This window comes from Myxine glutinosa, chromosome 7 (genome assembly GCF_964187855.1).
Source record: "Myxine glutinosa chromosome 7, kmMyxGlut1.1, whole genome shotgun sequence".
Taxonomy (NCBI): domain Eukaryota; kingdom Metazoa; phylum Chordata; class Myxini; order Myxiniformes; family Myxinidae; genus Myxine; species Myxine glutinosa.
In genome coordinates, this window is record NC_136267.1 from 50,185,591 (window position 1) to 50,201,488 (window position 15,898).

The 15,898-nt window shown below is 48.8% G+C and overlaps 1 protein-coding gene across 6 annotated transcripts in view; it reads left to right on the forward strand.

Annotated features, from left to right (window-relative positions):
* Nucleotides 1–1,030: 1,030 nt before the first annotated feature.
* LOC144892936 (uncharacterized) overlaps nt 1,031–15,898 on the forward strand; it is a 50,353-nt gene continuing 35,485 nt past the window's right edge. For 2 of the 6 annotated variants that reach the window (XM_078781696.1, XM_078781694.1), the window contains exons 1-2: nt 1,031–1,055; nt 12,061–12,147. The gene's annotated coding sequence lies outside the window, so the exon portion shown is untranslated. Of the gene's footprint in view, nt 1,120–11,868; nt 11,940–12,060; nt 12,148–15,898 lie in introns of those variants that run through there. The other 4 variants (XM_078781691.1, XM_078781692.1, XM_078781695.1 and 1 more) reach the window with 4 other exon arrangements.

Genomic DNA, 15,898 nt, shown 5'->3' on the forward strand with positions numbered 1-15,898 from the left:
GTCAGGATAGAGTGGGTGGCGGTGGAGATGGACTTGGTAGAGATGAAAAGCTGGATGTCATCGGCGAAGTAGTGGAATTGGAGACCATGACGGCGGATTAAGTGACCGAGGGGGGACATGTAAAGGATGAAGAGGAGGGGGCCAAGAACTGAACCTTGGGGGACACCTTGGGGGAGGGGAGCAGTGGTGGATTTGCAGTTATTGATGGAGATGAACTGGCGTCTGTCAGAGAGGTATGATTTAATCCAAGAGAGAGCAGTGCCGGTAATGTTAAAGGTGGTTTCAAGTCGGGTGAGGAGGATGGTGTGATCGATGGTGTCAAAGGCGGCGCTGAGGTCGAGGAGGATGAGAATGTTGAGGTTGCCAGCGTCATAGGAGAGGAGAAGGTCGTTGGCGATTTGGCCCCATTGGCCATGAACCTCGTTTATTAGTGAAACTCTTAATGCCAAAAGCAGTGGACCTGGAAGAAAACTGAAAATGTGAGATATACAGAAAATAAGTTTCATCCTCCCTTTTGACAGAAGCAGTCTTACATTCCCGAGTACGGACATGGAGCATACGCAGTGTGGAGTGAGAGGCCTTAAGTTCTACCTATTACGTACTTACAGTATACAAATATATGATGGAAACTTGGAACCCACTCTTTTCTCCCCCATGTTAAATCTGCGCTTACCCTCTCTTTTCCTTCATTCTATTTAATAAATAGATATCTGCTACCCTGGGTGCATGGAGACCAAAGTAAAGACCATTGGTTAGGTACATACATATGTAGATATATGCGCCTTACCCACTCCTCCCCCCCCATAAATCCCCCCAACCCGCCCCCACCCCCCCCCCCACACACACACACACACACACACACATAGTTTCATTAAAAATATATGTTTAATTATACTTAGCCTGATTTGTGTATTTGTGCTTTGCAAACCTAAAACCTAAAACTTGGAAATTGGAATCCTGTATCTTGCTGATAACGTCAAAGAGCAGAGGGAACGTTTCCAAAGTGCCGGTACAAACCACGCCCCTCTACGTGACACACACGTGACACAGGGCAGGTAGAGTAACGTTCTATCATCGTTTCCATTTCGAGACTCCGACTGTTCCTTCACGTGGTCTCAGGTTTGAAGTTTTTGTTGTATTTGCTAACAAATATCGTGGTTATTGTAAGTTTATTTTAACTTGTGATTAATTGTAATGCTGCGTCTTCGAGCAAACCATCGTGTCTTTGGTTTGGGATTGAATTTGCGAAATCAGTTTTTCAATACAAATGTGTAAATTATGGGCTGTTAGTGTTACTGTGTTATTGTGTTAGTGTTAGAATGCGTGACCACGACGTGGAAACAATTGTAATTCATGAAACTCCAGTGAACATGTCTTAATTGGTGATGTTGAAGGAGCCGGGGCTCCCACGTCGATCGGAAGAATGGACGCGACAAAAAGCTAGAATTCATCTGAGTTGCTTTAATGAAATCAAACACTCAGGCACTCTGAAACATAATTGTTACACTATTTTTACTACAAAATGCAACCTTCGTGGAAAGGTGGACTTTTCCAGGATGTTTTGATACATCTTGAGGATTACAGGTAATACTACTACTACTACTACTACTACTACTACGACGACTACTACTACTACTACTACTACTAATACTACTACTACTACTACTACTACTTCTAATACTACTACTATGACTACTACTACTACTACTACTATTACTAGTATTACTACTACTACTACTACTTCTAATACTACTACTATGACTACTACTACTACTACTATTACTAGTATTACTACTACTACGACTACTACTAATACAACTACTACTAATACTACTACGACTACTACTACTACTACTACTACTACTACTACTACTACTACTACTACGACTTACTACTACTACGACTACAACTACTACTTCTAATACTACTACTATGACTACTACTACTACTACTACTATTACTAGTATTACTACGACTACTACTACGACTACTACTTCTTCGACTACTACTTCTTCGACTACTACTACTAATACTACTACGACTACTACGACTACTACTACGAGTACTACTACTACTACTACGACTACTACTACTACTACTTCTAATACTACTACTACTAATAATACTACTACTTCTAATACTAATACTACTACTACTACTACTACTACTACTACGACTAATACTACTAATATTAATACTACTACTACTACTTCTAATAGTACTAATACTACTACTAATACTACTAATACTATTACTACTTCTAATACTACTACTACTACTAATACTACTACTACTACTACAATTATTCTGACCTTGTGGGGTCGGCCGAGGAACATTTTTTATCTAAGTCTTTCACGAACCCGCTGGCTAGGTCTGACGTTGTAACGAAAATGCAGGTATTTGTATCCTGTTTGGGGGTGGTGGGGGCGCAATAACTTCACTACTCTTCACAAAAGACATCGTGAGATCTTCAATATCTGTCTGCGACCAGTGCTGGCAGGAGGATCCACCGGCTTTATCATCAAATATTGAGGATTCCTCTGAATGGAGAGGTTTTACTATTATACAGGATATTATACAGGATACAATGATATTATACAGGACTAGTTATGCTTACACCAGTCGCACAATGGCGATGGGAACATTATAATGAATTATCATGAACTTCTGGTTAGCTCACCTGGAATGTAGTTCTGGGAAGCTTATTTGTAGGATGGCGCATCGTACGTCCGTCCGTAAACACTTGAAACTTCTCCGAAACCGCAGATGGGATTGCGACCAAACTTGGCACAAATTATATTTGTTGTGTTGTGACTAAAGTTTGTTCACGGCATTAAAACAAATCCGGGTTTAAGGTGGTCTCCCGGGGGTCAAAGTGGATTCAGGTTTGACCCCCAAAAATAGGAATTTGCTTTTTCCTCTGAAACTACACACAAAATGTCAATGAAACTTCACCACAACCTTCATCACCCATGATGTACCGAAGTTTGTTCACACCATTTAAAATATCGGGCCCTAAGGGAGTATATTGAGGGGGGGGGGGGGGGGGAGGTTGCCCCCCAAAATAGGTATTTGCGTTTTTCTCAGAAACTACACATGCAATTCCGATGAAACCCGACGACAACCTTCAACAACCGCGATGCACTAAAGTCTACCTTTCAGAGCCATTTACCCCTGGACCCCCAGCTAAAAGCAAGTATGATGGTAGAAATTAGTTTATTTGTGATGCCTTGGACATTTGTGGTGCCAGAATATAAAACAGGTGTTTGTTCATATAAACAGCAGTGGAAAACGTTTTTTTCCATATCTCGCCACAAAACCTTTGCGGTCTGTCTGTATCTTAAGATAAGCGTGGAATAAACACCACTTTGCGATAATAAAGTAAAACTAGAAGATGCAGGAAACCTGACTCCCAACCTATTTTTGCAAATCAAAAATTAAACTAGAAAACATCTGAAAAGTGCAAAGCCCATCCACGTCCACCTTGTATTCAGACTTCTTCTTCTGTATACTACGCATGACAAAAAGAGATAAATAAAAAAAAGTGACGATTTTAGGCGACCTTGATATTTTGACCTCAAAAGCGATAGGCGTCAGTGACCCAATTAGTCAGGTTCACTATGTTAACAAATATAATTTCTTTCAAAAATTTGGGATTAGCAAACCTGTACATTTTTGGAATCTTCAGAGCATGGAGAATCTGAAAATCAATGTTGGCGTTTGCACAGACACCTGCATGGCCGCCATTTTGGATTTTGAAAATGGCCGCCATAAAATACATATTTTGCGCGATCTCGGCTTCTAGTCAACCTAGAGACTTAATTAAATATGCTAATCCTATGTTTTCTGGGTCAATGAATCCAATAAAGGCCTCAAAATAGTGCTCAGGATTTATTGAAAAGCAACAAACAAAGGTAATTGAAAACCATTGTCTTTATATTTGTGATATAACTGTATCACATAATACATGATATTGCAAGTCCTTTGAAGTTATAGGTTGTTATAGGAACTTATAGGTAGTATCAGATTGAACTATAAGTCCTATACACAGGATCTGCGAGGTCTATACCGTTCAGGAATATGCTTTTACAGATATTCATCACTGTCCTGAGTGTCATTTCCGCAAAGGTGTCTACGCAAATGTAAACATTAATTTTTGGATTCCTCATGCTGTAGCGGCTGCCGCTGAGTTTTCACAATCGCCTTGCACCTATCAAGGACGCGGAGCGATCACCATGCCGGGCTCGTCCAGGACGCCCGGGCAGGCTCGCCCTCAACTTGCCAGGCCGCAGCCAGGACGCTGGGCCACGCCCCCTGGCGCCGGGCCTGGGCAAACCCCCTGGGAGAAGAGATATATATTGCTGACCGATAAACGGGTTTTTCACAGTGCCTGAGTGTTTGATTTCATTAAAGCAACTCGGATGAATTCTAGCTTTTTGTCGCGTCCATTCTTCCGATCGACGTGGGAGCCCCAGCTCCTTCATTGGTGACCTATCGACATGGACACGGCAGTCGCCCTTAAACTGCCTACCTTCTGGGAGGCTCACGCGGCGGTTTGGTTCGCGCAGGCGGAGTCCCTGTTCGCCCTGCGAGGCGTCACGGCCGACGACACTCGCTTCCACCATGTGGTAGCTGCGCTCGGGTCGGCTACCGCGGCCCGCGCCCTGAGCCTCCTCGAAAGCCCGCCAGCCGCTGACAAATACGGCGCGATTAAGAAGCTGCTCCTCGATGCTTTCGCCCTCCCATCGGCGGAACGCGCACGGCGCCTGCTCGAACTGCCTGAGCTCGGTGACACGCGCCCTTCCGAGCGAATGGACTACATGCTTTCACTGCTCGGCGAGCACTCTCCGGCATTCCTGTTCCGGGAGCTGTTCCTCCGTCAGCTGCCTAACCCGGTACGCCTCGCCCTGGCAAGCACGACGATCACAGATCCCCGGGCCCTTGCCAGAGAAGCCGACAAGATCTCCTCCGCAGGACAGCGCATCGCAGCGGCGACATGGGACCCACCGCCGTCCGACGCAACACCCATGGCGCCCGAGCACCCGGCACGGTCGACGGCCGAACTGCCGACGCAATTGGCGGCCGCTCTACCGAGCCGACCACCTCCAGCACGACGACCGAGGCCTCCACCTGACCAAGCGTGGTGTTACTATCATGCCAGGTTCGGACAGAAGGCCCGGACATGCCGACCCCCGTGCACCTTCGGCAGGCCGGGAAACGGCCGGGCCGGCGTTCATTACCAGCCATGAGCGCCGGCCACACGGGCAACTTACTGTTCATCACGGATAAAGCGTCCGGACGGCGCTTCCTGTGCGACACCGGCGCCCAACTGAGCGTCATACCCGCCTCTGACCAGGACAGGCAATCCGCGGTTTGCGGCCCCTCCTTCGTTGCGGCCAACGGATCGACTATCCGCACCTTCGGCCCGCGCAACGTCACCCTCTGCTTCGGCGGCCAATGCTTTGCTTGGACGTTTGTAACCGCCAACGTGCCCGTGGCTCTGCTAGGCGCCGACTTCCTCTGCGCACACGGACTGCTGGTGGACGTCCAACGGCGTCGTTTAATCAACGCTGAAACCTTCAGCTCCCTGGTATGCACATTGAGCAGCTCCGCGCCGACCGAGCTAGCATGCACCGTCCCGGCGGCGAACGAGTTTGCTCGCCTGCTCACGGAGTTCCCGGCCCTCACGCGGCCGACGTTTTCGGCCGTCGCAGTACGGCATGGGATCGAGCACCACATACCAACCACGGGCCCGCCGGTCTATGCCAGGGCCCGCCGCCTCGACCCAGCCAAGCTCGCCGTAGCGAAGGCCGAATTCGACGCGTTGGAGCACCTCGGCATCGTGCGGTGCTCCGATAGCGCGTGGGCCTCGCCACTGCACATCGTGCCCAAGCCGGGGGGTGGATGGCGCCCGTGTGGCGACTACCGCCGTCTCAATGACGCTACCACCCCCGACAGGTACCCGATCCCGCATATCCAAGACTTCTCCGCCCGTCTGGCGGGACGGGTCATTTTTTCGAAAATTGATCTCATACGGGGATATCACCAGGTACCTGTCAGGGCGGCCGACGTCCCTAAAACGGCAGTCATCACGCCGTTCGGCTTATTGGAATTCTTGCGGATGCCGTTTGGTCTCAAGAACGCGGCTCAGGCGTTCCAGCGCTTGATGGACGGCGTGCTGCGTGACCTGCCGTTCCTTTTCGTTTACCTGGACGACATCCTCGTCGCCAGCACGTCCCGGGCCGAGCACCTCCTCCACCTCCGAACACTGTTCGGGCGCCTCAGCGAGCACGGCCTCATCGTCAACCCGGCCAAATGCCACTTCGGCACGACGGCCGTTGATTTTTTGGGCCACCACATCACCAAGAACGGGGCCGTGCCGCTGCCAACCAAGGTCGAGGCCATCACCACGTTCCCGCGTCCCCGCACCATAAAGGCCCTGCAGGAATTCCTGGGAATGGTGAATTTTTATCACCGCTTCGTGCCCCGCGCTGCTCAACTCATGCGGCCCCTCTACGAAGCCCTCCGGGGCAAGCCGGCCAAGCACGACATCGCCTGGTCCGCAGCAATGGATGCGGCCTTCCAACGCTCAAAGCGGGCCCTCGCCGACGCAACACTGCTCGCTCACCCGGTGCTCAACGCTCCCATCGCCCTCACCACGGATGCCTCCGACTACGCGGTGGGCGCCGTACATGAGCAATGGGTGAACGGGGTTTGGCAGCCACTCGCTTTTTTCAGCCGGCAGCTCCGGCCGAACGAGCTCAAATACAGCACGTTTGACCGGGAGCTCCTCGGTCTACACCTGGCCGTCCGCCATTTCCGCCACCTCCTGGAGGGCCGACCTTTCACGGCGTTCGTCGACCACAAGCCGTTGGTTTACGCCATGGCCAAGGTCACGGAGCCATGGTCGGCCCGCCAACAGCGCCACCTCTCCGCCGTGTCGGAGTTTACCACGGACATCCGGCACGTCGCCGGCAAAAACAACGCCGTGGCCGACTGTCTTTCCCGGGCCAGCGCGAACGCGGTCCACCTGGGCGTGGATTTTGCGCTTATGGCGGCGGACCAAACCACCGACACCACGGTGCAAGCCCTCCGGGCGGCGGACACGGGCCTCCGCCTGGCCGACATCCCCTGCGCGGACACTGTCCTGCTCTGCGACGTCTCCCAAGGCCAGCCTCGCCCCATCGTGCCCGTCACCTGGCAACGCCGCATCTTCGCCTCCCTCCACGGCCTTTCCCACCCGGGCCGGAAAGCTTCCCAGAAGCTGGTGTCGGCGCGTTTCGTCTGGCACGGCCTTCGTCGGGACGTCCGCGATTGGACCAGCACCTGCACGGCCTGCCAACGGGCCAAGGTCCACCGACACACCCAGGCCCCGCTGGCACCTTTCACCGTGCCCGAACGACGTTTCGACCACGTCAACGTGGATCTGGTGGGCCCCCTCCCCCCGTCACGGGGGTTCACACACCTGCTCACCATGGTGGACAGGACCACCAGGTGGCCGGAGGCCGTTCCCCTCGTCTCCACCACCACCGCCGACGTGGCGCAGGCTTTCATCGCCACCTGGGTCGCCCGCTTCGGCGCACCGGCGGACATCTCGTCAGACCGCGGACCACAGTTCACCTCCGAGCTGTGGGGCGCGGTCGCCCGCAACCTGGGGGTCAAGCTCCACCGTACTACGGCCTACCACCCCCAAGCAAACGGGTTGTGCGAGCGATTCCACCGCTCCATGAAGGACGCGCTCATGGCCGGCCTTCAAGACGGCGGTTGGGCCGACCGGCTGCCGTGGGTCCTTTTGGGCCTTCGCACGGCCCCCAAGGAGGACCTCCAGGCGTCCACCGCCGAGCTTGTCTATGGCCAGGTGCTACGCGTCCCGGGCGAATTCGTGCCCGACGCTACCAGTCCCTGGTCCGCAGCTCACCAGCGCTCGGACCTCCAGGAGGCCGCCCGACGTTTTGCCCCCGTGCCAACATCCCACCACGGTGACCCCCAGTCCTACGTCCCCCCAGCACTCCGCACAGCGGAGTATGTTTTTGTGCGTCACGATGCACATCGGTGGCCACTCCAGCCGCCGTACGACGGGCCCTTCCGGGTGCTGCGACGGGACGACAAGTCGTTCGTCATCGACATCGGCGGCAGGTCGGACCGGATTGCAGTGGACCGCCTCAAGCCGGCGCACGTGGACGTCGACCACCCACCACGGGTGGCCCTTCCGCCGCGGCGAGGCCGCCCCCCGTCCACGGTGCCCCCCACTCGACCGCCCACCACCTCACCGGACCCCCTCCCACGACCCGCCAGGGGTCGCTTCGGCCGGGTCATCAGGACCCCCCTCAAATTGACCCTGCCGGTGCAAGTCGATTCTGGGGGGACGTGTGTAGCGGCTGCCGCTGGGTTTTCACAATCGCCTTGCACCTATCAAGGACGCGGAGCGATCACCATGCCGGGCTCGTCCAGGACGCCCGGGCAGGCCCGCGCTCAACTTGCCAGGCCTCGGTCGGGACGCCCGGGCAGGCTCGCCCTCAACTTGCCAGGCCGCAGCCAGGACGCTGGGCCACGCCCCCTGGCGCCGGGCCTGGGCAAACCCCCTGGGAGAAGAGATATATATTGCTGACCGATAAACGGGTTTTTCAGAGTGCCTGAGTGTTTGATTTCATTAAAGCAACTCGGATGAATTCTAGCTTTTTGTCGCGTCCATTCTTCCGATCGACGTGGGAGCCCCAGCTCCTTCAATGCTCTGAATATTCCAAAAATGTATCGTTTTGCTAATCTACCAAACTTTTGAACGAAAAAACATAGTGAACCTGACTAAATATGCAAATCCTGCTTAAATATCAAGTCAATCAGATGAAAACTTTCAATTTCAGGTCAATTTGATGAAAATGGATGATTTTATGCAACCATGACCTTTTGATAAAAATAAAAAAAGCAAAACAATCAGCTTCTAGCTTTTGATTGGTGAACCAATTCAGTGACCCAATATGCAAATTCTTAAAATTTCACATAAATTGGATGAAAACTTGACGATTTTATGCAAACGTGACCTTTGACCAAATCATTCATTTGTTTTGACCAAAATCCACGGACATGTGTTTCGGGCTTGTTGGCCCTCATCAGCGTGGAGCAGAAGCTCCTCCCGAGAGTGAACCGGTCAAACCCTAGAAGGCATTATTAAGTCGAGATCAGCCAGAAGAGCCTTTAAAAAAGTATACAGTATATATTGAAATAACACAAGGTGGGGTTGACTCAGCCTGTCATCCTTCCGAGGTCGGTAAAATGAGTACCAGTGTACTGGAAGTAGGGGCACTGCATCAGCGGCACGACCGCACCCTCAGTCAATGATGCTACCTACAGTTCTGTGCTGCATACGAAAGAGGAAGAAGATATATACACTGTATGAAACAAATTGACACTACTAGGAATTTCAGGAAATAAGTTTTAGATTGAAAGGTGGATTTGTGGAGATTTAACGGGGGTAGAAAAGATCAAGGTTTTGGATGGGGGAAGATAAGAGATGGTGGTGAACAGCTGTTTTAAAGACCTGGAGGAAGGAGAGGGATTTAAGAGAGTGAGGGAGTTTGTTCCAGAGGCGGGAGAAAAGAAGAATAAAAGAGTGAAGGTGAGCAGAGAGTCTTGATTTTGGCAGTTTCACCATAAGAGGGTTGCTGGCATATCTTGTGCGACCTGCAGGAAAATTTGGGAGGCAGAACACACACAGAGCAGGGGGAGCTAGGCCGGAGAGGAGTCGGCAGAAGACAGAAAGACCACCAACCTGCCTGCGGTGAAAGAGAGAAAGGCCCTCTCAATCAGCTTCATCGCGGGAAATTCCAATGATTCTGAACGCTTTGGTTTCAACAGCGTGAAGCCGAGCTAGGTGTGAGGCAGGAGCACCAGCCCAGAGGGGAGAGCAGTATTCCATTGAGATGCGGATGAAAGCCTTGTATGTGGTGAGGAGCTCAGGTGTGCCAAGGAAGGACTTCGCACGATGAAGTATGCCCAGACGGCGACTGGCTTTGGAGGTCAGCTTGGAAATGTGGTTTTCCCGAGAAATTATCTTGCAACAAACCAAAAGTGCAGCTTTTAAATGCATGCAGGACATAAATGTTACACTGGATTCAATACATGTACTGTACTTAGACATGTATCTCGTACAAGCATTGCTGTCTGCCTGCACGTGCCATGGAATGGGTTTGAAAGCACAGACGCAACATTGTCAAAATAATCTTCTTGGTAAGAAAACATTTTCTTAAAATAAGAAAAGTTTTCTTGAACCAAGAAAACCATGAAACATTTTTATTGTGGGTAGAAAACCTTTCAATTGGTTTTCTTGAAACAAGAAAACCATTCTTATTTTAAGAATATGTTTTCTTACCAAAAAGATTATTTTTGGCAGTGAGGTCCATAGGCGGATCCAGGAGTGGGGGGGGGAGGGGGAGATGCGCCCCTCCTCCTTTTGGATTGATGAATTATATGCTGTGATATTGGATGCATTCCACTGGCAGATACAGAGTGGTGTTCACCATTCAACGTTCTCTTCGTGAGTGAGTCAATTAAGCGTGTGTTTACAGGATACACGTGATGAGAGGTGTCGAGTTAATATTTAAACTCTTCATTAAATGTGTGTTTCCCAATCGTGCTGCTCAAATTTTAAGAGTGCTTTAAATGCGTGTTTCCCAATTGGCACATCAGAATGCACGGTAATCAAGCGTTACGTTGCGTTATGTAATCAAGTGTTATGTTATGCGTATTACTAATAAAAAAAGGGTTAAGTAACTTTTTAACAGCCATATATTGGATTAAACAATCTGTGACCATGTGATGAATCATCTCGTTCTGATATAACCGTGGGGAGGCTGACATGAATAAGACGTGTCGAGTTAATTTTTTAATAGCGCATTAAATGTGTTTCCCAATCGCACTGTTCATCTTTTAAGAGTGTTATAAATGCGCTTTTCCCAACCCGGTCCATTACCAGATTTTGTTGTAGGTTGTGACCGCAATGCGGTCATTCTTCTTTTGACTAAGGATTTTGGCTGGACAAGTCGTTTCATCAATTCGCCATTTTGGCCCATTAGTCATCGTGAATCGGTTGAACTGTTGGGCCAGGGAAGAACGCAGGAAATGCCGTTTCCAACGATCAATTTTTCAAAATTTCCTGGGGGAGCACCCACAGACCCCTCTCCACCCATCCCCGTTCAGCACTTTCACTTAGTGCACCTCCATCCCCCATCCCTCCGTTCTTGAAATTCCTGGGTCTCCACCCCTGAGGTCAATATCAACTAAGCCACCGTGTGGACGAATTTGCACCATGCATGGAGCATGCACTAAAGGTGTCCCATGGACTAAGTTGAAAACATAAATAACGAAAAGGGGTGGAATAAAAGAAAGAGAGGAGATCAGGGGAATGTTGTGAGGAGTTTGGAGAGAAAGTTGAGGTGAGAAAGTTCATATTTGCATACATAATAAATAGATGGCTCTTTCCTTGAAAGCCGACAATAGCATGGTGTTTAACCTATACAAAATAGACATTTGTTGAATCATTCTGAAAGTTAAGAAATACTTCAGGTAGATAATACACAACCCGTTCCCTCCGTTAATGACAATACAGGTACCACCCACGTACGAGTATGCTCAGATTTGGCATTTTAAATGTTCTGGGGTGTTTATAGGGTGTAAGTGAAACGTATAGTTTGGGTCACATCACCATCGCAGTAAGTCACAGTAATAAAGTAATAAAGTAATAAAGTCGCATAAAGTCGCATAAATAAAGTCGCATAAATAAAGTCGCAGTAATAAAGCAGTCACCATCGTTAGCAAAATGTGGGATATCAGAATAATGTTTTAAGACCTTTTTTGTTGTTGTTGTTGTTGAAGTTCAACAATACAGCCAACCGGTCCTCAACAACAATGATGCAACCAACAAACCAAACTCCTTGTTGAATCCGGTGGAATGCATTCACGGGAATGATATATTTGTTGTACGATATTAGTTGCTGTTCGTCTTGAATTAATGTGCAGTTAAAATATTTTGTATTTTATGAGACAAATCAAATGTATTTGTTCCAGATTTGAAGAAAATGATGGATCAGTCATTACCCAAAATGTTCATCTTTGTATTACTCCTCCTGTGGTCAATTCCTCTCATCATCAAAGGTAATTATTACCTCCTCCACCAAAGGTGGATGGAGGTTATGTTTTCACTCGTGTCTGTTTGTCTGTTTGTTTGTTTGTGAACAAAATATCTCAAAAAGTTGTGGACGGATTCGGACGAAACTTGGTGGACCGGTTGGGTGTCTGACAAGGACGATTCGATTCGATTTTGGGGAAGATCTGAATATTGGATTCGGATATGAGTGATTTAATTTTTTAAGTGATTCTTCATCATTGTGGGATACGGCCAAAAACGATACATAGCAGGATATCTCAAAAAGTTATGGATGGATTTGGACGAAACTTTGTCGACCGATTGGGTGTGTGACAAGGACGAATAGGTTCGATTTTGGTGAAGATCTGAATATGGATTCGGATATGAGAGTTATTTAATTTTTTAAAGTGATTCTTCACCATTGTGGGATACGGCCAAAAACGATACATAGCAGGATATCTCAAAAAGTTATGGATGGATTTGGGCGAAACTTTGTCGACCGGATGGGTGTGTGACAAGGACGAATAGGTTCGATTTGGGTGAAATCTGAATATGGATTCGGATATGAGAATTATTTAGTGATTCTTCACCATTGAGTGATATGGCCAACCAGGTGGAGGTATGCTCTCTACTCAGTGCCGTTCTAGTTACCCTGTGCTCGCGAAGCGAAAAGCAGGGTTAGGCATTCGGGTGCGTCGGTTCAATCTCGTCTGAATTTGAATTCAGGTTGTGAAAGACCACCTACCTACCTGCCTGCGGTGAGTGAGTGAAAGGCCCTCAGAGGTAGCTTCATCGTGGGAGATTCCAATGATTCTGATAGCTTTGGTTTCAACACTGTGAAGATGAGCTAGGTGTGAGGCAGGAGCACCAGCCCAGAGGGGAGAACAGTATTCCATTGAGCTGCGGATGAAAGCCTTGTATGTGGTGAGGAGGTCAGGTGTGCCAAGGAAGGATTTCGCACGACGGAGGATGCCCAGTCGGCGACTGGCTTTGGAGGCCAGCTTGGAAATGTGGTTTTCCCAGGAAAGATCATGGCAGATAGTGAGACCCCAAAGCTTAAGTGACAGATCTTCTTGGAGAGGATTGTTCAGAAAGAAGATGGGAGGGTTGTCCAGTCGGTCTTTTCTGAGAGACATAGTGAGAGTGTGAGATTGGCAGGATTGAAAGGCATGTTCCAATTGTTTGACCAGTCTGTGATTTTGTCCAGGACTGCAGAGAGTGAGGGGGTTGCAGACTGCCGATCTGAGGGATGAAGAATGGAGCGGCAGAGAGTGGAGTCATCAGCAAAGAGATAGAGAGGATTTTCAAGAGTCAGAGAGATCATTGATGAAGATCAGAAAAAGTACAGGGCCCAGAACACCGCCTTGGGGAACTCCAGCCTGAACAGGAAGGGGAGATGAGAGAAACCCATTCAAAGCCACACATTGACGACGACCAGAGAGGAGGTCAGCAAGCCAAGCGTGGAGATTTCCATGGATACCATATGAGGAGAGTTTGGTGAGCAGAGTGGGGTGCCAGACCGTGTCGAAAGGCACGTGATATGTCAAGGCTCTAATTTCTAATTTCTAATTCATCCCTCCATCTCTAATTTCCAAGACAGCTCTAATTTCCTGTTTGACAATGAGGACCTCCATCCATTGTTGAGACAGAAGCAGCATGTCCAGAGTAGAGTGACCTGGTCTAAAACCAAATTGATGATCAGAGATCAAGCTATTGGAGAAGAGCAGGGATTTGATACCTGAAACAATGATGGATTCAATTGATAATTGGTATCAACATTGTTGATAATTGGGAGCAGGCTGATTGGTCTATAGTTGCAAGGATCTGTTTTTGCACCTTTTTGTATGAAGCAGTAATGTTGGCTTTTTTCCAAGCTGATGGCAGATGACCTTGAGCAAAAGAGAGGGTGAAGAGAACAGAGAGAGGGTGTGAAAGAGCGGCAGAGCAGGATTTTAGGACCCGTGGGCTGATGCCGTCTGGTCCAGTTGCAGAATCATAGTCGAGGTTTGACAGAAACTTCTCCACCTTGTCAGGAGAGAAAGACACAGAGTCCAGGAGCAGCTGGGTACGACTGGGTACGACTGGGTATGGTGGGTACAGAGAGGGACGGGTTTGGGACACAAGATTTCGAGATAAACACAGAGTTGAGGCATTCAGCTTTTTCACGTGCGGAGTCAGCTGTGTAGCCGTTTGAGGTAAGGGAAGGGATGGAAGGGAAACAAACACCAGAAACAGATTTGACCAGACGCCACCAGGATTTGGAAGAGGGAGTCAGGTGTGAGAGTTCAGTCTTGAGAGTAGAGAGGTAGTGCTTCCTGGCTCTCCTGAGGATGGACACATACTTGTTCCGGGCTTTGTGAAAGGAAATGAAATTTCCTTCAGTTGGATTTGCCTTCCAGGAGGCGAAGGCAAGTTGTTTCAGGCAACTGCCTCACCACAACATTCCACGTACCATAGGCGGGAGGAAGGTTATGACAACTGAAGACCAGATGGGATCAATCTGTGCATGAGAGAGAGCAATTTACTTTGGAAGAATTCCTAGGATGAGTTGATGTCAGAGGCAGCAGAGATGGGAGACCAGTCCAGATGATTGATGGCTGCTTGAAGACTGTGCCAGTTGACCTGAGTGAAATGCCAGGCTCTTCGACGCTGAGGAGGCTCTCTGAGAATGGCCAGAGAGATGTCCACTTTAACAAGCATATGGTCAGATGAACCGATTGGAGCAGAAGAAGAGCAGCAGACATTTGCAGGGAAGTTTGTCATAACCAAGTCTAGAAGAGAAGATGCTCCTTGACTGAGATCCGGGTCGGGAAATTGACAGATTGTGTCAGTCCGAATGAGTCGCAGAAGTCCTTTGCTGAGGAGCCATGGCTGGTGAGAGAGGTACCCACACCCAGCCAGCTGGCATGGTGACAATTGAAATCTCCACATATGATGAAGAGAGAGTTGGGATGAGTAGATAGAAGTTGGTCCATGTTATCAGACAGCGAGATATAGATGGAGTCATCACTGTTTGGTGGATGGTACAACACACATATGAACAAAAGGTGGGAGCGAAGGGGAAGCCGTAGCCAGAGGTACTCCTGGGCGTGAGAGAGAGAGAGAGAGAGAGAGAGAGAGAGAGAGAGAGAGAGAGAGAGAGAGAGAGAGAGAGAGAGAGAGAGAGAGACAGAGAGAGACAGAGACAGAGACAGAGAGAGAGAGAGAGAGAGAGAGAGAGAGAGAGAGAGAGACTGAGACTGAGACTTGACTTTTAAACTCTTTTTATTATAAAAGTATAAAACAAGAGTACCACCAAAGGCAATTCATCCAGGAAAATCAGTAAAATCATAGAAATCCCGGAAGGAAAAAACAATCGGTGCACTGCAAACCAAGCAACAGAAAAGGTGCAAATACCAAAAAAACACGAGGAGAAAATCTAGGCATAATTTCTAAACTAGGCATAATTTTATATGTACAAATTTACAATTGCATCTGCAACCCTGAGGAGAGACGGAAGAAAGAAAGAGTAGGTCAAGACCAGGGGGAGAAAAAAGCCAGCAAGGAGAAGCATGGAACAGTGTATAAGAAACACCCGCACTGTATTTTACAGAAATTAACAATTTGTTATCTTGGACCTCACAAATCCCTCCAACACACCAGGTCGCGACAAAATTTGCAAGGTCGTTTGCAGTTTGGACACAGCCAAATTCAAGCTTGAGCCTTGCTGACACAAACGAACTAAAAAACACCATAATACTGCATTCCTGCATGGGTCTG